Source organism: Vombatus ursinus, unplaced genomic scaffold, assembly GCF_900497805.2.
Source record: "Vombatus ursinus unplaced genomic scaffold, bare-nosed wombat genome assembly UNPS02014826.1, whole genome shotgun sequence".
In the NCBI taxonomy this organism is placed as follows: domain Eukaryota; kingdom Metazoa; phylum Chordata; class Mammalia; order Diprotodontia; family Vombatidae; genus Vombatus; species Vombatus ursinus.
This window is the reverse complement of record NW_020954604.1, coordinates 12,351,239-12,354,306: the sequence shown is the minus strand read 5'-3', so window position 1 is coordinate 12,354,306 and position 3,068 is coordinate 12,351,239. Positions and strand designations below refer to the sequence as shown.

Sequence of the window (3,068 nt, the reverse complement as noted above, 5' to 3'; positions counted from 1 at the left end):
GATCTTAAATGATCTATAATCTTAAATAATCAACATATACTTGTATATGTTTTGAAAAGAGAGGTAATAGGGAAGCACTGGAGTTTATTGAGTATATGTAGGGATCGTAACTACAACTTAGGAAAATTGCATCAGCAAATCTGTGAAGGATGGCTTGGTGTGGGGAGATGATTTGGAAGTTGTTGCAATAATCAAGGTGATGGAGGCCTGGATTAAAAGGGGACACATATAAGAGATGTTACATAGATACACACACACACACACACACACACACACATACACACACACAAGCACACAAAAACCTACAGATGTAGCGAGAGTGAAGATGGCATTGAAGTATTAGACATGGATGACTGGACGGATGTCGGTGCCCTCGTTAAGAAGATGGGGTGGGAGAGGCCCAGAGAAGTAGGCCCTGTTGCTGTTGCAATGCAACTGCTTGTGGCTGCTGCTACTGATGGGGGTCCCTCCTCCATGGAAGACTCAGGTGAGGAGCCTCCAACATCAGCCATCCATCTGGATCACTACTATTTCTCTCAGATCATCTTTAATTACATAGAAAAATTTTACATCCCTGGAGGAGACATCACATGCTATTACATCCTCACTCAGCATTTCGTTCCCTACCAGAAAGACTGTTGAAATCTTTAGGGGAGGTGGGAAGACAACCCGAGCATATGGCATCTTTATGTAGGCTGCTTTGCCTGCCAATCTCCACAATAAATTGTCTTTGCAGTAACAAGTGCAGTTTAAAGCACACCACCTACCCAAGGACAATGGTGTTGTTTGAGGGGTGGCAGTGTTCCCTTCCAGTTCCATCCAGAAAGCAAGGAGGACATTTTGGTGATCATCCCTTGGAGAGAGGTGGAGGAGATTGAGCAGCTCCAGCAGGAACTGTGTCAATAGAACCAGGAGCTGAAAGACAACTGTGTTAGTCTCCAGAAGCATACATGCATGGTGACCTCCACAAGGTTTCAGGAACTGCAGGAGAGACTAGAGTCTCTGACAGATGTCACTAAGATGTTAGAGCAGAGGGTCAGTGTCCTGAATGAAGAGAATGAGGTTCTGAAAGGTCAGAAGGGCTATTGGGAGACAGAACCAGTTCGTTTTAAAGTGCAAAACCAGAATGTGTCCTCAGAAAATGAGAAAATGGGGACAGCTAGGTGGTGTAGTGGATAGAGCTCTGGCTTTGGAGTCAGAAGGACTTGAGTTCAAATCTAGCCTCAGATACTTTACATTTACTAGCTGTGTGACCCTGGGCAAGTTACTTAACCCTGATTGTCTTACCAAAAAAAAAAAGAAAGAAAGAAAGAAAGAAGAAAGAAAGAAAGAAAGAAAGAAAGAAAGAAAGAAAGAAAGAAAGAAAGAAAGAAGAAAGAAAGAAAGAAAGAAAGAAAGAAAGAAAGAAAGAAAAGAAAAGAAAAGAAAAGAAAATGAGAAAATGGGCATCAGGCTGAAGATAACCCTTGATCACCTTGATCAGCTTCAGGCACAGATTTCAGTTCAAGAGAAAGAAATGTGGAGCTGACTCAGGGAGACTGTGACAAAGCAGGGCAGCTGGAGTATTTGAAGAAGGAAAATGAACAGCTGCTTCTGTTTGATCTGCAGTAGGCTCTTTCCTGATGATGGGGAGGAAAACCTCTCTGAGCAGCACCTGCAGACCCATATCCTGGACTGTCCACATTGTGATGAGGTCTTCTCAGAGGCTGAGCAGCAGGTGTGTGATGACCATGTGTTCTGCCACTCACTTGAAAAAGTGTCCCAACTGCTTGTCCTCTGAGAGAGTAGGCCAGATAGCTCCTCTTAAGTGTAATGGCTTCTGAGGAGACTTCTTTTGTGGTTAATGGAGTAACATTGTAAAAGAAGTCATAGAAAGTGCAACTGGTGGTAACACTTATCAACATAGCTAAGTCAATCAGTGGACCACAAACATAATGGAACAAAACTTAAGTCAACTTATCAAGTTGGAGAAACCATTCAAGGACATTGTGACCTGTGTGATTATGCAGAAGAATGGAGCTGGGCTGCACACAGCCATCTCTTGCTTTGGGGATAACATCATTTGATGGAAGCTACACGGAAGAATAAGACCATGTACTGTATAGTCAGTACCATTGGACTGTCAGTTTAACTTGCTTGGAATTGTACAGCCTCCTCATTTTTTTTAACTATTTCACTCAGTGGTCTGTCTACATACTGTGAATTAAGCAAATTTTTAAAAGGTTTTAAAAGTATCTTATTCTTTCAAATGTAGGGGGAAAGCCCAAAATGGCCACACTGTTACATAGGTTGCTTACTTCACTTTGTTCACCGTAAGTTGACATCCAGCATTGTAACTTTGTCTTAATTTAACTGTCTCAACTTTTAATACTTGAAGTATTCCAAGGTACTAAAAACAAAATCTGCTGCAGCATGACCCTTTTTCTAATTTCTGGAATGATTTATATAACACATTAACTTCCCACTTCATACTTTTCTTAGTAGAATGATAAATTATTAAAATTTGTAATAAAAAGGAATGAGTCAAGATTGGATCGATACCTGAAATTACTAAATCCACTCAATCCTTCTTTCTGCTGGTGATGGTGTCCCGACAACCCATCTTTGAGATATATGTGACCTTTACCCTTTTGGATCAGTCTCTATGTTAGCTCAGATAACAATTCAGGCTTTACTAGCCTGTAGCCTTTCCCTTTCTATGAAGGGATTCAGTGAGACAGTCCCAAGATGAGGCTGTCCTGGCTTTGCAGACCTGACTCTGGTTTGGGCACCTCTGTTGACTAATTGCTGTTAAATTGGTCAAGCCAAGATGAAGCCAGCCCAAATGAATTTGCATTATTCTCAATTCTAGCCCTGCATTCAAAGGAGGAATTTCCTTCTGTTCATTAGCTCTTTCTCTACAACCAGTTGCTTTAATTGGTCACACTTAGCAAAGCAGAGAACTCATGCATCCTGGCTCCAGTCTGGCCATGTGAAGTGTCTTTACCCAACCTATTTCTTCCTCATAAAAGTAACCTTTTCTGGAGCAAGTAATAAGAGTTCTGTGATCTTGAGCACATGAAATCTTC

The 3,068-nt window shown here is 41.5% G+C and overlaps 1 pseudogene; it reads left to right on the top strand.

Moving 5' to 3' along the window:
- The first annotated feature begins 474 nt into the window (after window positions 1–474).
- On the top strand, window positions 475–1,780 carry LOC114025048 (annotated as a pseudogene).
- Window positions 1,781–3,068: the final 1,288 nt, after the last annotated feature.